This window comes from Prionailurus bengalensis, chromosome B3, assembly GCF_016509475.1.
Source record: "Prionailurus bengalensis isolate Pbe53 chromosome B3, Fcat_Pben_1.1_paternal_pri, whole genome shotgun sequence".
In the NCBI taxonomy this organism is placed as follows: Eukaryota; Metazoa; Chordata; class Mammalia; order Carnivora; family Felidae; genus Prionailurus; species Prionailurus bengalensis.
In genome coordinates, this window is record NC_057355.1 from 117469406 (window position 1) to 117494004 (window position 24599).

Sequence of the window (24599 nt, forward strand, 5' to 3'; positions counted from 1 at the left end):
ATCTCTTGAGAGCCCTGATTTTCCTTATAATCTGCCAGAGAGATGGATGGGCCAGCAAAACATTTGCCATGTTGTGGTTTGAATTTAAGGTAAGTTCCTAACACACATGGAATATGAAATTCAGGTGTGCACGATGCCTTTTTGGTAGGAAGAGTGCTGTAGAAAAACAGGCCCATTTGGTCTAAATTAAACTCGCCCTCAAGGAATTCCTTAAAATCTTAAAACAAGTAACCTTACGTTTAGCTGGCATATGGTCAGCCCGACTCAAGTTTCCTTTGACCGTCTAAGACCATTAGGAACGTTGAGACTGTGGCCATGACTTGTGCTGTTGAATTCAGCTTCTTGCCATTTCTCTGGAAGCATTCTGGGTGTGATGCGGGGACTGAGGTATTCGGTATTTAGGAGATATTTGGGAGAGGCGTGGTTAATCGGACCCATGGAGAGGAACTCGTTGAAGAACTCTCATAATAAATGAGAGTGTTAGAAGGCAGACAGGGTGTCTTTGTTAAGAAACTTCTTCCTACAATTGAAAACCTTTTAAAAGTGTTTTTGAGGCTCAAGCCAAAGTATTGCAAATGATGCCATGAAACTACCCATGCTCCCAAATTAAAAGCTTTCTCTCTCACTAAGTTCGGATTAATAGTGGCTGTGTTCTTAAGAGTGCGTGCCTAACAGGGGAGGGACAGTCTTTCCCAAGATGGTCAAGGTCTTAGCTCACCATTTTACTGCTTGATTGTTCTGGGACCGTGGGCCCTACCATGGGTAGAAGGAAAGGCTAGAGGGAAGAAGGTTTGTCCCTTGTGTGTGGCCCATCCATCCTAGTGTCCTCTTTACACACAGTTGCTGGAGTTAGTTTCCCTTTTCTGTAGATTACTGAAGATCTTAGGGTTGTAGGTGTTTAAACATAAGCTTCATGAGGTTAGGAACTTGGTTTTGTTCCCTAAAATCTCCCCAGGGTCTAGAATAGCATTGTTAAATAGAAATTTAATGTACGCCTCTCTGTATTTAAACATTTCTGAACTTCTAGGGGCGCCTGGGTGGCTTAGGTTGGTTAAATGTCCAACTCTTGATTTAGGCACAGGTGGTGATCTCTCGTCTGTGGGAACAAGCCCCGCATTGGGCTCTGCACTGACTGCACGGAGCCTACTTGGGGTCCTCTGTCTCCTGCTCTCTCTCTGACTCTCCCCCTCCCTCTCCCTGTCTCTTTCAAAATAAATAAATAAAACTTAAAAAAAAAAATTGAACTTCTAGTTGCCATGTGAAAGTAAAGCACAAAGAGAAGAAATTAACTTGAATAATACATATGTTTAATCTAACATCCAAAACATTATCTCCTTAGCACGTAATTAGTATAAAAAATTACCGAGACATTTTACTTTCTTTTGTCTGTACCGAGTCTTCAAAATCCAGTGTGTATTTCATGTCTCAATTTGGACTAGGGCCATTTTGAATGCTTAATATAAGCTACATGTTCCTCCTGCTTATGGTATTGGACAGGACAGGTCTGGAACTGTGTCTGGTCTATGTAGAAGCCCAGCGAATATCTGTTACATGAAGGAAGAAAGGGAGAGAGGGAGGGAAGGAGGAAGTGGCAAAAGTTAAAAGATGAGTAAACAGAGGGACATTATTTGACTTGTTTTGGGGTGCCCTAGTGGTTTCTAGCTAGAACAGCAACTGCATGATGAAAAATGCTGTACACTTTTAGTTTAAGATCGTTTGTAAATGTGTTACCTCACTGATACATACCTTCCACACCGCTGTGTAGACAGGTCAAGTTTTAACAGTCTTTAATGTATGGGTGGCCTGGCCGAGGCTTAACTAGGTTCAGTGAGTGTGTGGTTTAACCAGACTTCAAACGCCACTCTTCTGAGTCCTAGTGCCGTACTTTGTGCTCACTGCATACCTCCCATCTGGTTTATGTTACGTGTGCACATACTTCCCTGTGAATACTTGTTGGCTCTTAGATATGGGTAGATACTAAACGCGATACACTGAATAAATATTTTTAACACAGAACTATTTAAAAATAGTAAAGGTCAGATCTGAAAGTTTGTTTTTAATTCAGTAATCAGACAGGAATGGGTACTGTAGCCAAGAAAGTTGTGTGTGTGGCTTCTTGAGCTGTTAGGATCTTCTGAATTATAGAAAGCACATAAAAATGTGCGTGAAAAGATGGTTTATGACAAGGTATGCATACATGTGTTTGAAACTGTCCCTCTGTATAACCATTTTATCTGTCAAACATTTGTTCCCTAGTAGGCATGTGTCATGATTTTCTGTTCTAGCACACGGAAAAATGTCTTGTTTCTTTCACAGAGGGAAAGTGACTTCAGCATAATAACCCTCCAGTGCTTGAGTTACTGGATTTTGCGGCTTTCTTGTTTCTCAAGCTATTAAAATGGTTGGTTTTATTGTGCTTAACTTTTAAATAAAACCCTAAGGCAGATACTTTTGATATGATTCAGTTTCTTATGGCTAAAATGCTGCAGAGCAGTTGAGGTCAGTTTCTAGAGCATCAGTATGATGTTATGGAAACATCTTCTTGGATAGAAGCCAACATTGATCACATTTGTATCTAAATCCTACTCTGCAGAGCCCATTGTGTTAGTGAGGTATCAGTGCACAATAAATTCTTTATGCAAGGTATTCAAATATTTGAATTTGTGAGAAACAACTGTAACTTACAGAAAATGGCAGTGTAATTGTAAGGTTTTCCCACAGTGAGAAGATACTGCAAAATATTTTGTTCACTGTTCCTCAATTAAAGACAATATACCACGAATTTGAAAAAGTAATGCAAAGTTAACTCAGCAAAAAATGTGTGTTGAGGTCTTTGTCACAGCAAAAGCCACCACTTAGATTTTAATTGATCTAAGCTGTAAGCAAAGAAGTTAATTCTAATTTATCTTGCATATATGGGAGATCATTCATAAGGAATTTTCTACAAAACCGCATGAATGTCATTATCCACCAGGTAGGCTAAGGGTTTAAGTGTGGATAACTCCTACACATACTTCACCTTCTGCTTGTAGAGCCTGGGGAATGCTAGGAATTCACAGAAGTGAATTCTTAACGCGACCGAACCTTACCCTTTCTGTGCCAACTTCCAGACTCCAGAGGCTTGCAGTGTCACACCTGCTCTTCTTTCCCAACTGGGTGGCCTAGAATCTGAATAGATGGAGGACTGGAGGTCCTCCCTGCAGAAGGTGGTGGAATCTTGAATACGCTTAGTTCACGAACAGCGGAAGACTGAGGGTTTATTTAGAACAGCAGTTCCCAGCCCTGGCTGAACATCAGAATCATCTGAGGAGCTTTGGGGCCTTAAAGCTGCCCAGACCCATCTGTTCCACACCAAAGTCTACCTACATTTCAGCTGTGATTTTAATTTCTCACTGAAGAGCTTTCTTGAATCTCTAATCATGGCGTGCCTTACATTTTTTACCAGCGTACCTGCTGATCAATAGTGATTTCTGATGAATCTCCAAAGTACTCAGGAAGGTTTGTTTGTTTCAGAGACAGGGAGGCTTGGTAAAGGGTGAAATAGGGCAGGTTCCTCTGCAAGAAGTCCTGAGAGGAACAGAGCCCTAGGAGGTGGGTAGGTCATGGCAGCTGGAGAGAAGAGGGACAAGTAGGCCAAAGGTTGGAGCCTGTAAGGGGAGTGAAAGAAGTGGGTTGTGCCAGGAGTCCTTCTGAGATGACTCAGGGGATGTGGGTTTAGCTATCTGGAAATTGCGTATCTTCGTAATTTGGATATTTCCCTTTTCCCATTCTTTGTCAGAACAAGGAAGAGACATGATTGATGACCATTGCTCAGAGAACCTTTTTCTTCCCATTTGGATTGGTTTTAGGATAGTCCTGTTGGTAGGAAGTCTGACATCTATTTTAAAGTGGTAGTTTTTTCCCACCACTGCGTTTATATTTTACTTAGTCTTGGATACACAAGGGTACTTTAAACTCCTGTTTCAGATTTCCGGGAGATTGCTGGAGACAAGCTGGATGCCTCATGTTTTGGAAGACTTGGTGTAGTTTCCTTCTTTTATTTGGTAGCAGCAGCCTTTGGTGGCGTACTTCTTAACTTGTTAACTGTAGACTAAGTTATCTGTTAATTCAAAGGTGAACCTTTGTTAATAATAATATGCAGCTGTTATCAGAGCCCTTCCATTCCTAGGTTTGATATGCTGACTGCAGTGTGGTGTTGTTGGTGTGTGTATTTCATTGTTTGAAGGGCCCCGTTGAGAGTGTGAAAGGGAATTGATGTTCTGTGGAGTAGTGCTGTCACTGATGCTGGCTTCTGATTTCCCGGTATTAACCTGTAAACATGAGTCCCTTCACACCAGTTGTCAAGATGCAAAACAGTAGAATAAATGCACTTTTTTGGGAGGGTGGGAGCATTGTTTAGGGCTGAACCACATTGTTTAGGACTGAAATCTGTTATCTGGCATTCCTCTGCTTTATAACATTTCACATAAAATATGACTGTGAAAAAAATAACAGTCCAGAAGCCTTTTTTGATAAAGCCTGAAGATTTAAAATGTTACAGCACTTTCATTTCCCCCACTGATTATGAGGATCTTTATTGTAGAAAATTGTGGAAACTACAATAGAATATAAAGAAGAAAATAAAGATCGCCAGTAATTCTGCAACTCAGCAATAACTGTTATTAACATTTAAACTATTTCCTTTCAGGGTTTTCTTGTGTGTGTGTGTGTGGGAGGGGCGTGCATACTGTTTTTTATCCTGTTTATGAACTTAATATTATGAGCAGTTTCCCATTGAATAACTGTTCTTCAAAAATATGGTTTTTATTGGTTGGTCTGTTGCCCAGATATTTTCTTTACTTTGGATTTTTGGTGGAAACACCACTCAGAAGTTGGCTTGGATGTCTTTTATTCCTCCACGATGCCTTTCCTTCCCAGAGTAAGTTGAAAAAATCTCCACTGAGATTCCACAGAATGTTGATTTCAACGGTCCTAGCATACCTACCATATCTTGCTTCATGTAATTTTTTGTGTACACATTTAATTCTTCATCTAACATTTATTGAATCAGCCCTTCCTTTGTAACAGGTGCTATGCTGAGACCTCATAGTACAATGGTAATGGAAAGGAGTTAAAAACCAAAACACCGTCAGATAGTTTTGTGCCTGCGCCCAGGATATGGGCCCGTGGGCTGGGGATACAAAGATATTATTCAGGTAATCACACAGTTGAATGTTAACTTGCAATTATAAGGGTTTTTAAGGAGAGGTAAATAGTGCTTATGAGAACAGTTCAAATGAACAAAGACAAGGTGTGTTATTTGACCACAGATCTCATCTGATCCAGGTCTTAACTTTTATAAAGGTCTGTGCAACCAAGAAACACCTTGTCCACTCAGAGAGCCCAGTGTGGTTCAGTGCTCTGCTGTGGTTGAAGGGCACTTGGGTTCTTTGTGCTCAGCTCTGACCAACCCGTGTCCATTCTAAAGAGGGGCTCACGTTAGAGAAGATTTTAGAAAAGATTCCAAATATGGCCCAGTTAGAAAAACTATAGAAAGTGCTTCTGAGGAAGGAAGACAGGAGGAGGACATTTTAGTTGTTATCCAATATGGAGCCATTTATCGAGGTATATAGAAGGGATTCTGGTAGTTGATGGGAAGAAGTGAGACTATTCTGCTGGTTCCCTTTCCATTCCAAGATTCCACATTTTAAAGATTATCTGAAGCCATTCTTTATGTGGTTGGTACCAAGAGGACCCTGAGGGTTGTTTTCAGCTTATGTAAGTTTGGGTGTAGAGGAAGAGTGTCCACCCATCTCCCTGCCGAGTGACCCCTCCCATCTCCATCTTCCGGAAGTTTGAGGACCTGATGAGCTCCTGCAGGCAAACAGTATAGGAATTCTCATAACACATGGAAGAAGTCTGATTCCCTTAATGTGGCAAAAGGCCATCTTGCTTCCTATCTGACTCCTCTCTCCTTTCTCTGTCACTGAGCCTTGGTTGTTTCAGTGATGGGGAAATTTCTTATGTAAGGCAACTTTTGTCCTTTGGTGCCCTTACTGTTTCTTTTTCTTACGCACTCCTCTCTTCTTGCTAAAAAAAAAAAAAAAAAAAAAAAAAAAAAATTAATTAATTCCTTTTTTAGGACCAGCTAAAGTTACCATCTGTAGAGTTTTTCTGGCTTCCTTAAGTTAGTCACTTTAGAACACATCCCTCTGTTATTATATTGCTGAAATTTTTTATTTAGTTGTTTAGCTTGTTCCTTTGGATTGTCAAGTATTTGGAACTATGTATTCTGTTTGACTTTTCAGTGCCTGAAAGGCACTCAATAAATGGCACACTCAGGGCATTCAGTAACTTTTGAGTGAATGAATATAATTCCTCATTTGCTTTATTGTACTGTCCCTTACTGTGGCCTTACTGTACTTTACTGTACCTTATTGTGGCTTTGACATTTGACATCTGTGAGACAAATAGCTGAACTTTTGATTGGCTGATTAACACCTTAGAAGGTCAGGAGTACAGTTTTCTTGAACCCTTTATTAAAAATGCCAACAGAGAGGATGTTGTTAATGTGGTGGGACATCCTCGTTTCCACAAAACCACTTTGTATCTTGGGTGACCTTTTAAACCTCCTTCAGAGTTATCAAATTGACCTGTTGCTAATGTAGCATTATGTATCAACTGTACTCAAAAATTTTTTTTTTAATTATAAAAAGGATAAAAAAAGGTTATTAAATTGTTGCAGTTATATTTTCAAGAAGAGCCGCATCTTAGTTAGTGTGCTAGGTAGTTTTACCACAAACATTTTTCCTGCGTCACTCGTTGGCTGTGAGGTAGTTTTGGCGTCAGAGGTAAAATAATGAAAGATAAGAGAGGGATGTTAGAAAGGACATAATGAAACATGAAAAATTAGGTAAAATTCATTACTAATTGTTCCTTCTTTAAGAAGTATCAGTTTTCCAAATTCTAGGTCGCCTATTTTTACCCGGGTGCGTGTTGCACTGTGAGAGCCTTCTACAATGTTGCTCACTCTCGGCATATTGTGACATGTCCTTTGATAGTCCAGGGTTGTGTGGGAACCGGAGAAGAAATACTGATGTAATACTGCAACTAACAGGGCTTTATTGTTGTTGTAACCGACGTGTTGTCATTTTCTGGTACAGCACAGTGTGCAGTCTGGCATTTCGCTCTTATTTCACACCTCCCGTTGGCTTTATCACCATATTTTCTATCAGGTTGGTGTCTGTAGTGATCACTGCTGTTCTAAGACCGCCATGGCTACTGGCCACCGTATAGACCGTTATGGGGGCTAGGTGACATTTACATAATAAAAAAGGAACTTTGTCAATGGAGAAATGAAAGCAAACTGACCACCAGCTTTCAGTACAGTAACTGTGCTGAAGGCGGTTGATTCTTCAATGGTGAAATGAAACCCAACTGTCAACCAGTTGTTTTATCTTAAATGAAACCAAACTGCCCACCAGTTACTCTGTTTTTTATGGAAATTGCCTTATGGCCAATTGTTTACGAGGTGGAAACATGAAAGTGCTTGCAGCAAAGACGTCTGTGGCAAAGGTGCCCATGGTGAAAATACCAGACATGCTTTATCAGGACAAAAAAGTGAGGCTGAGAGAAAATGGAAAATTACCGTTTTTTATTTTTATTTTTTGAATTGTAAAGAAGTGATAGGCATTTACAGAAAGGTGACATTAGAATTTGGGAGTGAAGGAAATCCGTACTAAGATAAGTTCCAAAGAAAATTGTGTGTGCCCTGTGAGCAGCTCAGGAACATACCGTATTCTAACGTGGCATAGAGCTCCTAGTTGGCAAAGGCTGGTTTTTATAACCGACCATGCTCACGTGTACAGGAGTTGCTTCAAAAAGAGCTTGGCAGTTAATCGGCACCGGTAGTCTGGTTTTCCAGCGCTGATCAGACCCTGCAATATCTGATACGCTTAAACAGAAATTTCCGAACATTGATGTCTACTAGAAAATGACTTGTTAACAATGAGAAATCTATTTCCAAGGGAACAAGTATTTCATACTGTGGTGAGAGAATCCTGTTCCCAGCTGGTACGTTCCCAGGGCAGGATTGGTTTCTTCCGCTTTGGCCAGGTTTGCTTTGGGCCACTTCACTTTTACGAAAGACCTGTGTTCATACCTGTTTTCGCTATCTGAAAGACATCCAAAGAGGGTTTTTGCTTTCATGAAATGGAAATGACTTTTTCGCTTTGCGCCACTTCGGCTTACGAAAAGTTTCATGAGAAAGCTCTACTTCTGGGTAGCAGGGGAAACCTGCGTGCTCTCCAGAAAGCTTCCCGGTACACGTGTGCATCAAGGCTGGCAAGGGTGGATAGCGTTGCTGATGCTCCTTTGGGCGGAGCGTAGGACTTGCTGCCCAAGTGTGTTCTTTGTTCCCTGCCAACATACCGTCCTAGATTTCTTCAAGTTGTTCTACTGGGCACGAATCCTTTTTCTCAGAGCTTCTGGCTGATTCCAATCAAAATAGGGTGTGCCTTCCCTTGCTATTCTAAAGAGCTTCAGTTCCTCTGTAAAATTATGTCGAATTCATTTCTAAATGTTGATTCATTAACTGGAACCCTCTGTAAGGGATTATTACTTTGTAGATAGTGGTTGTGTAAATCGGTTCAGTTCTTAGAATGTTGTGTTCTTAATCTCTTGTTCCATTGATGCACTCTCTGGACTTGATAATTGATACCCAGATTTTTATTTATAAGAAAGAACTTTCTTACTTGAGAGACTTTCTCTGGTGGGACTGTCTTCTTCTATCCAAATTTGTTCTCTTATTCTTCACCTCCCCTAACCCTAACCTGTATACATCCTTTGTAAAATGTTCCTTAAAAATCAGCAGTGAATAAGATGACCTTTGTCCGTAAGCACACTATTTAATTGCATATTTGAATTTAATGATTTTGGGTTCAGGTTTGATTTAAGTAATGTGGATTCCTGTTGCAAAAAACCCAAACATTTTAGATATTCCTGACACTTGTAGTTGAATAATATGCTCAAAGCACCTTCTATAGCTAATTTTCTTTTTGACTCATTAAGAGGACTTCACCTGATAGATAAGCAATAATTAGAAAGATAGCTTAAAAAATTTGTAATTTATTTTGCTACTACCTCAAAAGAGGAAAGTGTTAGAACTTCTTTAAAAAATTCTTTCTTCATTTTTTTTTTTTTTTGAGAGTGAATGTGTGCCCACCCATATGTGCCTGTGGGCAGAGAAAGGGCAGAGGGAAAGGGAGAGAGAGAATCTTAAATGGGCTTCATGCTCAGCGGGAGTCTGAAGCAGGGCTTGATCTCATAACCGTGAGATCATGACCCGAGCTGAAATCAAGAGTCGGGACACTTACCAACTGAGCCATCTAGGCGGCCCTAAAAAATTATTTTTATGTGTTCAATTATGGGTACAAACTTAGGGGATATTAGTCATGTTTTATAATTGGGCTGCACTGTATAAGTATGAAAGAGAAAATACACGAGGGCATAATTATAGCCAAATGTGCAGTTATATTGGTCTCTTAGAGATGGAGCCTGAATAGGACCCTTGGGAAATTTTCCTGAAAAGAATCCTTGATGATCTATACTTTTATCAAATCTAAAAAATACAGTTGACTTTTGAACAGTGTCAGGGTTAAGGATGCAGACCCCCTCCCCCCCAGTTGAAAATCTGAGTATGAGTTTTGACTTTCCCAAAACTTTATTAAGAGCCTGCTGTTGAGTGGAAGCCTTACCACTAACAAAAATAGCCAGTTAACACATATGTTGTATGTTACACATATTACATACTGTATTTTTACAATAAAATAAGCTAGGGAAAAGAGAATATTGCTAAGAAAATCCTAAGGAAAAGAATATACATTTACAGTACTGTACTGTATTTATTGATAAAAATCCATGTATAAGTGGATCTGCACTGTTCAAAGCTGTGTTATTCAAGGACCAACTGTAGACTTCTAATATTGTCAATAAAGTAGATTTAACGTAATAACAAAGAAAAGTAATCTTAATTTTGGCAATTGCCTGAAATTGCCAGGCACAGAATATATGCAGGTTGTTTTGTTTTGGTTTCCAGAGGCCAGTCCCCTCGTTGAATTTTAGATAGGCCCATGCTATGATTGTTAATTCCTCCAACATGACGTAATGAGCCAGGCCTTGGATTGACATTTTAAAATGATTCAAGAGCTGTCCTGCTGTGGACTGCACTAGGATTCCTTTCACTAAGACCCCTCCCTTGGACTTTATCCCTAAGAACCAGACTGTGTGAGCACCAGGGTCATTTCCCGTGGCCCAGTGTGTGGAGAGATTTATATTTATTAAGTACCAATTATGTGCTAGGTATTTGCTGGGTACTCTGTATATATTATTTCAGTTAAGCTTTTTACAACTTGAAGATTAAAGAATTAGTCTCTGCATTTCAGTCATGGAGTAGTAACTTGTCCAGGGACCCACTAAAGGTAATTACGTCTGAAACTTGGCGGAGCCCGTGCTTTTTCCACTCTACTGTGATAAGCTGTACTTGGGGAGGGGAACACAGTGGCTTAGAGAACATTTCCTGTTCCCTTTCCCCTAAGCTGCTGGGATCTCTTTTGGTATACATGAGCTAGGCCAACATGATTATTAAAAACAATTACTCATTGATACACCAGCCATCTAGTCATCCATCCATTCATCCATGCATCTAACAGATATTTATTGAGTACTTATTGTGTGCCAGGTGCTGTGTGAGAACCTGCAGATATGCTGGTTACCAAGTCCTCTCTGCCTTCACGAAGCTTATACTCGATTATCCAAAGACTCATTATACAGTGAGTATGGGGGTGGGAGAGAGTGTCTGGATTTCTCAGCCCGGTATCAGTCTCATAGGAGGCCCTTAACAAGTGTGTTTCTTTTGCCCCCTTTCTTTTTACCTGATTTTTATGTGCCTGGTCAAATATTATCTCTTGTTTGTTCATTTATGGTTGTACTTTGAATTGTTGACTTGGATTTGTGTGTTTTGTCAGTTCGTTCAAGATCAGTCTGTTAATCTTTAGGAACCAGCATGTTCCTCAAAGCGATTTCATCTAAGTGGTCAGTTACTCTCATTTTGAATATTAAGAACGTGGTATGGGGTACAAACTTTCAGTTATAAGATGAGTAAGTTCTGAGGGTCTAATGTATATCGTGGTGACTATAGTTGATTAACACTCTATTGTTTAATTGAGAAGTTTTTTTTAAAAAAGAAGTAAATATGTGAAGTGATGGTTGTATTAATTAACTTGATGGAAGGAATCATTTCACAGTGTATACATACATCAAATCATCATGTGGTCCACTGTAAATATCTTACAATTTTGTCTCTTATACCTCAAAGCTGGAAAAAAAAGGCGGCATGATAAAAATGGTGTGATTTTTTTTTTTTTTTTTTTTTGCTGAAATGTTAGCTCTTTACTTCTTGTATAGACAATAAACCTAACTACATTGTATATACAAACTTCTATACTGTTTTCAGTATCGTTAATAATTTACCGTATGTTATATTACGTGTCATTTTAAAAGGTTTATTATATTTTACAAGGTGAGATAATGAGTTAATGCCAAAATTCATTAACTGGAGCATGAAACTGAAGATTCTGTTAGGAAATTCATTGAGCAAATGTTATTTATTACAGAGAATCTTGAGTTAATCTTATTTTTGTAAGGTTTCTTCTGTAGGTTATTTTGTATCTCTTGATAAATTTAAATTATCTACTGATAGATGTTCAAGTTAAGCTAGATGGACAAATGTCATAATGCCCATTTAGAGCTGACTGTTTCCTGAACTGGTCTCTGTGTGGCCGATGGATGGTTTCAGACTATGTTGAAGATAAATATTAATAACCTCAAAGATCACTTGAATGTAACTTTGACCTAGGTGTTATTTTTGAGAACAGTGTAGTTCATTGTATGGTGGTGCAGTTTCTTATTTTGACTTTGATTCCATTTTTCTCAGTCATCACATCTCATTGTTTTCCAGGCGGTCTCTCCCAAACTCACTGATTGCTCTGTTCCCACTCTCCTGGAAAATTGCCGCAGCCTTGTTACTGGTATTTCTTTATTCATCACCCTTCCTCTTTCAGGCCCTCTTCCACATTACTGTTGAAGTTTCTTGGGGGGGAAAGAAAAAAATATGTATATGCACGTGTGTTTGCACACATACATAAAGGCACATTTGGTTCTGATTGTGACAGTCCCTCATGAACCTTCGGTAGTTCCTCATTTCCTTGTTGCCTACAGGCAGGCAGAGCTCCTTAGCTGGTTGTTTAGAAACTTTGTGGAGTGGTTCCAGCTTTCCACCACTGACCCCTGAGTCCTTCTTCTTGCCTTTCCAGTTGGTGCCAGCCAATGAATTACTTTCTTTGCAACTTGGTTGTTAGTGGTGCTTTGTTGGCATTATTTGCCATGTATGGTATTCAGACTTTCTTTTGTCCAGGTAGCCTTTTAAATGTAAAAGCCTCTATTTCCTCTTGTTTGAACACCTCAAGCAGGGACATGAGGAGGGAATTCTCCAACTAAGGTAGCAGAGTTTGCTTTCTGTGCTTTATAAGGTGTGAAAATTTCCCACATAGATTGTCTTTTTTTTTCTTCAAAGTCTTATGGCCTAAATGGAATTAAATAAGTGAAATTTAATGTTAGTTTTTTATGATAACTTGTTGAAGGCTGTTATTTTCCAATTTAGGCACTTTTTGGAAGTTCTAAACTATTTCTCTACTATTACGTTTTTCAAATTCATCATTAGAATTGTAGCATTTGCTTTTGCAATAATATTTATTTGTAACTATGTGAGGTGATGGATGTTAACTGAAATTATCATGCTGATCATTTTGTAATATATACACATATCACATCATTAATGTTGTACGTCTTAAACTAATACTATGTTATAGGTCAGTTAGATTTCAATAAAACTGGGGGTAAAAACCAAACACACGCAGTCACTCTGCTAGCCTACCTCTCCATGTACAATGAAAATGATCACAAAACTTCATAAGGCATTAGCACCAACATGGATTTAAAAAAAAAAAAAGCTTCAATGGCCTGATAGAATTGCGAGTCATTCCTAGTTCATCTGAATGCTTCTCTGTATCTGAAGGTGAGTATTCACACTACAGTGACAACTCTGACATGCCCTGTGCCTATAACTGACACTACTAGGATGATGAGATTTACTAGTATCTTTGTAATCATGTGATGATCGATCCCACACAAGTTCACCGATGCCAGAAATGGTGGTGAGGGAGGGATCTGGGTCCCTGGCTATGAGGCCAAAGCTAGAGAAGACACTGAATGGATAGTAAAGCCAGTGCATGTCCTGTGGCTCTCAGGGACAATTTCCATATAGTCTTTAGAATTTAAGTGTTTCTTTGTATGAAATTTAATATTTAAAATGTGTTTCCACAATTTATACTTTTTGTTTACTCAAATGTCATGTGCATTGTAGCCTTTTCTGTCTCTCTTCTGTTTCGTCCCCCTAATTGCTTTTCCTCGCTCTTTCTCTTGACCATTGGAAACTTATTTGTTCTTCCTTGATCCCATTGAGTTGATCTTACCAGTTTTGTGTTCTTTTGCCATTTCTTGAAGTTGTACCTACCAACACTTTGGGTTTTACATGCCCTTCACCATGAGTTGGCTTGTAAACTTTTTGAGAGGAAAGTCTGCCACTGGATCTTTGGAGCTCTGCAGGTTTTTGCTCAGAGCCTTATATCTAATTGACATTTGAGAAGTGTTTGAATTATAGGGGTGCCTGGGTGGCTCAGTGGGTTGGGCATCTGACTTCAGCTCAGGTCATGATCTCACAGTTTGTGGGTTCAAGCCCTGTGTCAAGCTCTGTGCTGACAGCTCAGAGCCTGGAACCTGCTTCGGGTTCTGTGTCTCCCTCTCAATCGGCCCCTTCCCTGCTTATGCTATGTCTCCCTCTTAAAAATGAATAAACATTAAAAACAATTTTTTTTAAAGAAGTGTTTGCATTATACAAGGGAGGAAACAATCAGCAAAACTAAAAGACAACCTGCTGAATGGGAGAAGATATTTATAAATGACGTATGTGTAAAAGGTTACTTTACAAAATATATAAAGACCTTAACTCAACATCAAAAAACGCCAAATAATCCTGTTGAAAAATGGTCAGAAGACATAAAGAGACATTTCTTCAAAGAAGGCATACAGATGGACAACAGACAGATGAAGAGATGCTTAATATCACTAATCATCAGGGAGATGCAAATCAATAAGTACAGCGAGGTCTCCCCTGACACCTGTCACAATGCCTAAGATCAAAAACACAAGAAACAAGTGTTGGTGAGAATGTAAACTGATACAGCCATGGTGGAAAACAGTGTGGAGCTTCCTCAAAAAATTAAAAACAGAATTACCATATGATCCAGTAATTTCACTATTGGGTATTTATCCAAGGAATATGAAAACACTAATTTGAAAAGATACATGCACCCCTATGTTTATTGCAGCATTATTTACAATAGGCAAACTATGGAAGCAGCCCAAGTGTCCATCAACTGATGAGTGGATAAAGAAGTGATACGTATATAATGGAGTATTACTCAGCCATAAAGAAGAATGAAATCTTGCCATTTGTAACAACACGGATGGATCTAGAGAGTATAATGCTAAGCAAAATAAGTCAGAGAAAGGCAAATACCGTATGATCTCACTCATATGTAGAATTTAAGAAAACAAACAAGCGAAGGAAAAAGAAGAGAGAGACAAACCAAGAAACAGATCTTAACTATAGAGAACAAACTGTTGGTTACCGGAGGGGAGGTGGCTGGGGTATGGGTGAAAGAGGTGGTGGGGATTAAGAGCGCTCTTATCATGATGAGTCCTGGGTAATGTATGGAAGTGTAGAATCACCGTATTGTATCTCTGAAACTAATATAACACGGTATATTAACTTCACTGGGATTAAAATTTAAAAAAAGTGTTTGGCTTAAAGTAAATACTTTTACTTTTTTTTTTTTTTTTAAGTGTATTCATTTATTTTGAGAGAGAGTGCGAGCATGAGTGGAGGAGAGGGAGAGAGAGAGAGAGAATATCCCAAGCAGGTTCTGCACTGTCAGCATGGAGCCCGATGTGGGGCTTGAACTCACAGACCGTGAGTTCATGACCTGAGCCGAAACCAAGAACTGGATGCTTTACCGACTGAGCCACCCAGGTGCCCCTAAGTAAATATTTGCTCTTAAATACAGCAAATAATTATACCTCAATTAAGATCTGACTTGCTTGGTTGGTGAAGGTACAGATAGATGTTGGCCTTCACGGAGACCGTGGCAAGTATTAGAGTCATTTTTGAGAGTGAGGAAACACGTAGTTGAAACTTCTTTGTCATTTACCTCAAACCAGCCTGTGGTGCTTGTAATGTGTTCCTTTATGCATTCAAGTCCTGCGTCAACTATGAACTTCCGCTTTTCTAGTTTGTTTCATTATAAACTGGATGTTTCTTAAATTCTAGTGAAGGGAAGAGGAGGGCAGTTGATTATCTAGTTGCATTATCCACCCCATCTGTTTCCTGTGTGTGACAGCAATTTCCACTTAGCGTCTTTGCCCATGCGGTCAAAAGTACCATACAAATGTGATTCTGGTTCTTTTAGTGAGAAGTTAACTCTCTAAAGATCTGTTTTCTTTTTTCAGGCCTCAAGCTTGTCATTAATATATCTTCTTGTCACTTTAATATACCAAAAGTGACTTTTCTGGTGTGAAGAGTAGGTGGCATACTTTGTAAGGTGTCTGGAGCCTGTGCTTTCCTGGGGGGGATTAGGACTCTCTGTTCTGAAACTATGCTATTTTGAGAGGTAAACCTGTTATTTTCCTTTTGGAAATGGATTAAAGGTGTACACACAGAACATCTCAGGCTTTATGACTTGTTTGGCATCATTGCATCAATAAAATTTTAAATTTTTTTGTTCTCTCATGTGGCAGTTTTTCTGAATTCATGCTTTGTTTGCAAAAGAGCAAACTAAATATTAGAGATTGTTTAGTATTCATGTCAGCGTTGGTTTCCTTGGGTGGTAAAATGTCACAAGTGGAGTTGGAGGGATGTTGAGATGGTGTGTGTGTGTGTGTGTTTTAATGAATACAGGTACACTAAGAGGAATGTGTGTTGTATTGACTTACAAATATTAAGCCTTATTACTTTTTCATTTAAAAATATTTCAAGTAGACTGGAAAGGGTAGAGAATTCTATAATACCTTCCAGCTTCATTAGATCTTAACATTCTGCCTATTTGTTTGAGATCATAAAATATTTTGGAAAAAGTCGAAGTTCCCCCTTTCTCCCTCCTTCTCCCATACTGTTTTCTTCATTGGAATGCACATTGTGTGATGGCTTTGAAAATAAATACTATATTTCTATCAGTTTACCCAGTGAGTAGTTGAGTGGTGGTTTCCGTTAGGGAAATGAAATGTCCCACCTCCCACTCTCAGTTTATGGTTCTGTTGCTTCTGAAGAGGTTTTATGGAGATGATGTGGGGTCAGTGCACATGAGGTGGAGCGTGTATATTTCGCAAAGTAAGTGTGGTGGAATGTGGGCCGTTTACATTTTGCTTAGTTTTTTAGGTCACATGACATATCAGAGTTCCCAAGTCATTTCTTCAGATTAACTCTAAATCTGCTCGAATGCCTGGACAGTCACTACAACGGACTGTTGTCCATGAAGGTTCTGTAGTTGCTGAGGGTGTTTTTCTTGAGTTCCGTGACCTTGGTTGGTTTTGGTAATTTTCTCCCAAGCATTTCATCCAACTGAGGGAATTCTGAATATGTCTCTTTCACTTAATTTCTTTTTGGGGGGGGAGGGGTGGTAAGTATGATACAAAAATCAAAAAACGATTTTTCCTTCATGCTACCAGGGTCTGTGTGATTTAGTTCTGTGGCATGGTTTTCATTGTTGTTCACCTTTTGTTCAGTTCTGGAGGTATGTTAAACTTGATCCATGTTTTCTAATCAAAATTTAGTTTTGACTGGTTCTGGAGAACAGAGGGAAAACAATCTAAAATGTAGGGTTTTTTTGTGTGTGTTTTACGTTTGTGTAAGTTATATATCACATTTAAGGAAAAACTAGAAAAACAAATTAAAAAAAATTACCAGTGATCCTATCATTCATAGATAATAATATTTTGTCCTACCTTTCCATTTTTTCTGAAAAATACAGTTTATAAAATACATATTTTATAAAACACATACTTTAGCATACTTGACATATTTATAAACTCTGTATATTAACACTTCACATTTACAAAATACATATTTTAACATACTTTACAGCTTATATGTGTATTTTCATGTAGTATTATAAACAGTAAATTCATAATTTATAAATAATTCCTAAATTATAATTATTCCAAATACCGCAAAGGGAGGCTATATAATACAGTAGTAGAAACACAGGCCTTGTTTCAAACGGACTTCGGTTTGGGTTCCTGCTTGTTCCTACTATTAAGTTAGCGGTGTTACCTCAGCAGTTATTGAAGTACTCTGTTTCCTCAAACGAAAAAAATGTGGCTCATGATAACCACCTTGCAGGGTTATTTTAGAGATTAAATGAAATAATGAATGTAAAGCTCATTCCTCCATATTGTGCCAGGAACATAGTACATATTAACTGTTACTGTTGGAGGTTTATACAGCATAAAAAGAGCAAGAATATTGGGAAAGGATCGATCGTCTTGGGTTTAAATTTCAGTGCCATCACTTCTTAATTTGTTTTGGGCAAGATTTACAACTTCACTGATCCTTGCTTGTATCTGCTAGAATTGTTGTATTGATTGTATGAGACAGAGACTGTTACGTGACTGGCATATTGCAGGCACTCAAATAGCAACTAGCATTAGTATTATTAATAAGGGGAATTGCTTAATTGAAAGAGAGGTTTCGACATTGTCTATTTAAATGAATTCAAGGCAGAAACTTCTAGATGCCCTAGATTTTGTTCCTACTTGTACTTACTGAGGGCTGTGTGAATAGTTTGATGACTGCTGCTGCCTCTTTCCCCCCAAATTTGGGAGTGGGTGGCCATCATGAAAATAACATGTAAGGAAGCAGTTTCTGTGTAATGAAAAACTACCACATATAATTGTATACACGTACTGAAATATATGTATGCTTCTTCGTGTTTGTCACGTGTAGATTGTAGATCATCTGCTTCTGTCCTCTCAACCTGCACATCTTTCTTAGCTCCCAGGAGCCTTCCCGTGTACTCTCCCTCATTTTCATACTTGACTTTAATATTTAGAAGCACCAGTTCGTGTTATTCCTCCTTTTTACTCTCACAATGTACCTCTTTTAGTTATTTACATGTGTGTGTATTGAATTTGAGAAAGGTCATGTGAAAGCAATCTTGATCATACTGTTCTCATATTCCACCTTATTTCCTTTGTAATGAATGTTGTCTGCACCCTCCTTTTTATCAATTTGTATGTTATCTTTTTATATCACAGAAGCAGTTTCCCTTTTAATTAATTTCTGTGAAATCGCGTGGTCAGGTTATGAAGGATGAGCTGGTTGGTGAACTCAACGCCAGGTGTGTGGCTTGTCTGAGTTGACCGCCCCTGTCAGTGGTCAGGTTGCCAGCCCTCTGTTTATACTTCAGGATGGTCACTCTGTTTCCTCTTGTTGGCTGCCTGGAGCATTAATTCTGAATGCGCTCTTTTTATTACAAATGTAAGATGAAGCTTCCTTTCCCTTCACTACGCATGTACACACACACACACACACACACACACACACACACACACAGAGATTACCACACACACCGCCTTGCAGTAAAGAGGCTGCATTTGGTTTCACATGAAGTCAGTAAAAAGAAACAAATTAATAAATTGATAAATTTTGCCAGAAGGCTGAAAATTCCTGTTTTGGGGACTGGTGTTCAGTGGTGTAAATATAGTCTAAAATTTTTCTAAATTGGCATTTGAGTGACTTGCTTAAAAAATAAGTAGAAAACATTCTTTTAATATTCCGGGATTGGGAACAGGTAAAGGTGACTCACCTTTTATCTGAAAGTTTTTAAAGCATGTACAAAGGGTATTTAAAGGGAAAATACTGTTCCTCAAGTTTATTAAAGAACTAACCAATTTCTAATTTCATTTAAAGTTGTACACTTTTAACTTACATTTTAATTTTCGCAATAGTATTACCCTCATAGTAAAGGGCCTAGTATATTCTTATTGAATGAATGACTATCCCATGACTATTAACTATTGATTTGTTGCTGGTTTTGTTTTTGTTTTTGATTTGTTACTGGTTTTAAGTTATGTTTAGCATTTGCAAGGGCTTCCAGATAGATTCCATCATTTGATCTTCACAATAATCTTGTGAGTTAGGCAGGAGAAGAATTTTCTTCATTTTGCAGGGAATTTAATAGAATTGCTCAAGTGCCACTAAATGATGACTCCAGGGTTTGAATTTAGGACTTCTAGCTTCTGATTTTATGCTTTTTGCTCAGTGCTGATGTGGAAATATTTTAGTACTTTGTAGTGTAGTACTTGTTCACTCATTCAACAGAGTTTTATTGAGGGCACAAATTTTAAGTTCTGGGCCTTTGTGGATGAATGTAAAGACAAGGATTTTACCTTTAAAGAAGACTGTTAGTAAATAAATAAGTGGATAAGGTTAATTATTATGCCTATAATAATAACGATTGGTACATAGTATGTGCCCAGTAAATGTTGACTGACTGAATGAATAAGTGAGAAAAGTGACAAAAAGAAGAATAAACAGTGAGTGTAGGGTCTTGTATAGATAGATTGACAAGAGAAGGTATTTCTGAGGAAGTGACATCTAAGGGAAAGAACATTTCTGGACAAAAGGAAAGCATATGCAAAGGTCCTGAGGCAGAAAAGAACTTGACTTACCTGATGACACCAAAGGTGGCAGTGGAGCTACAGCCATAGTAAGCTAGAGAGACAGGAGTTCCACATGAATTGAAGAGAAACAGATTGATTGTGTAGGGCCTTATAGGCCATGGTAAGAAATTTGGCTTTTATTCTAATGTTGGGAGACAATTTTCCATGTATCTTGTGTTTCTGCATTGACTACTTTTGTTTTGGACTCTCTTTTTAGGGATGATTTATATAGTCAGTAGCCTTGGAAGATACCCTCCAGGGCAGAGATCAGGTACACTTATTGTCTGTGTGATCAAGATAATATCTCCTTCTGGGGTAAAGGTCAGGCAGGTGTACTGCCCATTATAAAAGATTTGGGTTCATTAAGCTCAGGGTTACTCTCCTGTAACACAGCACACTGCTGTGCAAGTGTTGCCTGGTGGGAATTCATTCAGCCTTAAGGGACTGGCACCAAAAATGCTGGTACTCTGGCTGCTGCTGTTGCTGTGAGTAATCAAGTCCTTTGTCTCTCTGACCCAAGCATCTCATGTCCTCCGTGGTATTCATACACCTGTGACAGTCTAACATGTTAGCTTGGAAATTAGAGTAAAATCTTATCTGTTTCACACTTCTTGACATCTCAGGATATGGAAAGCCACTGGTAGGTTTTCAGCAGGGGAATAACATTATGCAGTTTAACCTTTTAAAAAGTCAGTCTGACTACACTGTGGAAAATGATCGTGGGTGGAAATTAATGAGGAGTCTGGGGCAGTTGTCTAGTTGAGAGATAAGAGTGGCTTGGACTCGTGTGTTGCCAGTGGATACAGACAGGAGGGAAGGGTTCAAGGTGGCCTTCAGGAGGTAGAATTTACAGGCCTCAACAGAATGGATATGGGCTGTGGAATGGACAATGAATCTTAGGTTTTTGTCTCAAACAAATGGGTACATAGAAGTGATTTTGAGTTGGAGAAGCCTCAAGATGAGGCTACTAAGCTTGCAAAAGGACTTATTTCTAACTGTTACATTTTGAATTGCAGGAAGGAAGAATTAGTAGTTTGTACAACCTGAGATCAGAGAACCATTGGTATATACTTTCCAGGGGAAGAACATTTTTCTTGTGTCTTCATGGGTTGTCAAATCCACTAATGTTAAGAAATTCAAGTCTTGCAGTCCCTTGATAAGTGGGTTGTCTCAATAACACTAAATTAGATTAGCTTGGGAGGATTTATTTCTTCCATAGCCATATTGACTTTTGCCCCAAATTCATTATCTGGGAGTTTACAAGAAAAATCTTTCATATGTTTCAGGATGTTCCCCTTTTCGTCGTTAAAAAACTAATACATTTTTTTTCGTATTTATTTTTTAGATTTTAAATTTCTTTTAAAGCTGGGCTGTTGTCCCTAAATTCTCAGGAATGATTACTGCTTGTCTTGTGATCATGTAAGCTTAATACAGTAGGATGAAAGAAATACGTGCCTATGGATTAATTTATTCTTTTTGTTATTTTCATTTAGAAATACCTCAGGATAACTTCTTGTCTTTAAAGAAAAAATTTTTTAAATGTTTATTTATTTTTGAGACAATGCGAGAGACAGAGTGTGAGCAGGGGAGGGGCAGACAGAGGGAGACACAGAATCTGAAGCAGGCTCCAGCCTCTGAGCTGTCAGCTCAGAGCCCGAACTCATGAACCGTGAGATCATGACCGGAGCTGAAGTTGGACACTTAACCGACTGAGCCACTCAGGCGCCCCACTTCTTGTCTTTTTAATACCAGATGCTGATTTCAACAGCACCTGATTGCTTTTCATAAAGAAAGTAACTTAAAAGCCTAAAAAAGAAAGAAAGAAAGAAAGAAAGAAAGAAAGAAAGAAAGAAAGAAAGAAAAGAGAAAGAAGGAAAGAAAGAAAGAAAAAAGAAAGAAAGAAAGAAAAGAGAAAGAAGGAAAGAAAAAAGAAAGAAAGCGAGTCTAGGCCCTGTGGAGGTGTGTTAAATGCCTTCCTTTTTTATCTAATGAGGTTTATCCTTCTGTGTGCTTCTCACATACTTCCTGTCTTTCCAGGATCATTTTGGATTTCTTAACCTTTATGTATTATAGACAGTTTCAGGCTACAGCATGAAGTTGCTGTTACTTTTGAAATCTTTTTCACCATTTTACACATGTGCTTTGTTTTCTTTTGTTGTGTAGTATTTGGTTTAGTCTGTGGCCTGGGTCTAGATTTCTTTGGAAAGAAAAGGAAAGGGAAGATAGACTTTTTTTTTTTTTTTTTTTTTTTTTTTTGGCGGCCGTGGTGGGGGAGGTTTGGGGAGGAGTCTAGACTTAAAATTACTTCTGATTTGGTTTATACTCCACCCCTTGGAAATCAACAGTGGGGAAACATATCCCATTGTAAAGACAGATAAATATAGAAAACTTGAACTAAGATCACAAAATCATTAGTGTCTATCTATCATGAGACTTTTCTGGGTGGTATGAGTTGTTATTAATCACTAATAGACTCTGGAGATATTTCTACCAGAAGTGCAGTTAGATTGCAGTTATTTCTGACTTTTTGAGAAGACAAATATGCTCTCTCTTTTTCTTTTCTTCTTATGGGGTTCCATCTTCTTGGATTTTAGCAATTTTAAAACACCCGCAGGTAGCAGAGCAGGATTTAAACCTACTGGGATGTCTCGTCTTTCCTTCAGAGTATTGTTGCTCTGCCTCAGTATCCCATTATACACATTCTTTAAAAATGCTCAACATTTTATTACATATTTCATGTTTCATGCGTTGTGCTAAGTGATTTGTCATTTTGCCCCGTTTGGTATATGTTTGGAACTTCATGAATGGCTTGCCGGTCTTCTCTCCTTTGTTTCCTGATTTCAAAACAAAACACTTAGTATTAAGATTTTACCAGGGCTCTCTGAGAGGAGATTTTATTTGGTGACTTAACTGAGCCAGAATTTGTAGCCTATATGGAATATAATAGAAACTCTCCCTAAAGGATTGTTTATGTTGTTCACATAGTCTCAGTATGGCCCAGATTTGTGCCTCTGCCCTCTTTCCTTGCCTTTAGGAAGATTTTTATCCCCTCCCCCACGCCCTGGTTTTGGACCTAGACTTGCCCATACCCTAAATAGCATTCTAGAAATGGTTCAGAGGCACAGAGGAATCTTAGCCTTAGAACCATAGCTCCATCTGTCCTGCCTGTCTTTCTTCTGTTTGAGGAATAGTCGAGGGAAAAGAGGGTTCAAGTCAGACGTGGGTTTGTGTCTGAACTCTTGCTTGTTGGTTGTGTGACCATAGGAAACGCGCTTAATCTTTCTAGACCTCAGATCTTAAAGGCAAAATTGAGACTGTGCTAATGACCTCCTCATGGTTTAGTGAGGCGTAGTTGTGGGTCAAGGAACTTGTGCTTAGGACTGGCATGTGCTCACTAAGAACTAGAACCTGATCAGCACTTTGAAGCTACTGGGTTCCTCTGTGATTCCATCCTTCTGCCTTGTCCTGGAGGGACTACTGTCCTGAGTTTTATGTTCAGCATTCCCTTGCTTTAAAAAATGAATATATCTGTAAACAGTATATTTTTAGCTTTGCCTATTTGGGCTTTGCCAAAATGGAATCATACTATATATAGTCTGTCATAACATTTTTGTCTCTCTGGGCTTCTCCTTTACTGGTCCTTTAGTTAGAGAGAAGGCTTTTCTGATACTAGGTCAGAGTTAGGGGTAGCATTCAATGACATGGGGGGCTGAATCCAGTAAGGAAAAGTGAGGCTAATGAGAGCCAGGTTTAGGACTGTTACAGGGAAGGGAAAGGGAAAAGCTAGAAAGACGCTGTGTTTGGATAGGAATTCAGGGCATCTGGATGAACTCCTGGTCTGCAGTATACATAGATATAGAAAGAAATGACGAAAAACAAAACAAACCAAACAAATAATGAAGGAAGTGTGTGCATGTTCTTCTGTTCTCCTGGATGACCAGGGAACAGCAATAACCCAGTTGCAGTAAGCACACCCAGAGCTTGGCTTTTCTGAATACCATTTTTTCCTCCCACTAGAATGGTAGGAATTATTAGACTAGAAAATCACTTTTTGGCAGCTGTCATAAAATAATTTGGCCAAGAATTATCACTGGACACAAATATCGGGTGAACATTTGTTGGTAGGATATTTATATAGTCTGAAAGTATCCTCTCACAAAGTACTTAGAAATTACAAAGGAAAAAGAGTTAACTTTTCAGTGGCAGTCTGGTAGATGCCCCCTAAGTCAAGTTCATGATACAAGTTCACGTTACCAGTAAGGGAAAAAGATGAAAATAGCACATACACCTGGTAGGGTACAAGGAGGGGAACTCTCTTCTTTGGTATCCCTGTTGAAAATTCATAACTGGAAGCTAATCGTAAGAAAGAATCAGATAAACCCAAATTAAGGAACGTGCTACAAAAATGGCCTGGGATCTTCATAATTGTCAATGTCATGAACGTCAAGGAACGTCTGAGGAATTCTAGATTGAAATGCACCAATGAAATGTGGGAACTGAGTGCAGTGTGAGATCCTGGATGGACTGGATCCTTTTACTAAAATGGACATTATTGGGATAACTGGAGAACGTTAAGATCTGGTCTGTGGGTTAGATGATGGTACCATATGATTTGGGTGATTTTCATGGCCATAATTACAGTTTTGTAGGAGAATGCCCTTCTATGGAGGAGTTGTTCCCTAAACTCTGTGGGGATGAGAGGCTATCATGTTGGCTACTTACTCTCA

The 24599-nt window shown here is 38.7% G+C and overlaps 1 protein-coding gene across 14 annotated transcripts in view; it reads left to right on the forward strand.

The window, feature by feature from the left end:
- Positions 1–24599, forward strand: part of SIPA1L1 (signal induced proliferation associated 1 like 1) — a 368796-nt gene that overhangs the window by 55834 nt on the left and 288363 nt on the right. Inside the window, exon 1 of one of the 14 annotated variants that reach the window (XM_043556494.1) lies at positions 10785–10808. The exons of 12 other annotated variants lie outside the window; for them this stretch is intronic. The gene's annotated coding sequence lies outside the window, so the exon portion shown is untranslated. Of the gene's footprint in view, positions 1–10784; positions 10809–24599 lie in introns of those variants that run through there. One more of the 14 variants, XM_043556496.1, reaches the window with a different exon arrangement.